This window comes from Brassica oleracea, unplaced genomic scaffold (assembly GCF_000695525.1).
Source record: "Brassica oleracea var. oleracea cultivar TO1000 unplaced genomic scaffold, BOL UnpScaffold12764, whole genome shotgun sequence".
Taxonomy (NCBI): Eukaryota; Viridiplantae; Streptophyta; class Magnoliopsida; order Brassicales; family Brassicaceae; genus Brassica; species Brassica oleracea.
In genome coordinates, this window is record NW_013629285.1 from 1 (window position 1) to 484 (window position 484).

At 35.7% G+C, this 484-nt stretch overlaps 1 pseudogene; it reads left to right on the forward strand.

Moving 5' to 3' along the window:
- The first annotated feature begins 127 nt into the window (after positions 1-127).
- On the forward strand, positions 128-481 carry LOC106322275 (annotated as a pseudogene).
- Positions 482-484: the final 3 nt, after the last annotated feature.

The window sequence follows — 484 nt, forward strand, 5'->3', positions numbered from 1 at the left end:
CACCTGCGATACACACTGATCTAGCTATAATTAATACTATAGATATCAAACATGTTGATCGAAAGAAGTCAGAGAGTACATTTTACCAACAAAAAAAAAATAAGTCAGAGAGTATGCATAGGATTAGCTAGGAAAGCTAACACGAGAGCTTTGTGAAGCAAAGCATTGTTTAACAAAAGCTTTGAAAGATCTTGAAAATGAGAGAAAAGAACGTGTTGTAGTAGTGGAAGATCTCTGCGATGAGTTTGTTAAAACGGTTAAACATTACGAAGATAAGGAGAGGAGAAGATCACATTCAAGTAGAAGTACTGAGTTGAGGACAAAACAAGATGATTAAGCTTTTATGCATAAAGTGTTTGCTTGAAAGAACTCGAAGGCGATCAAGAAGAGATAACAAATTACAGCTTAAGAGGTCTGATCAAGTTCTTATCTATCTATGTCTTCTGAAGGAGACAAGATTCATCCAGAGACTAGTACTCCAAGG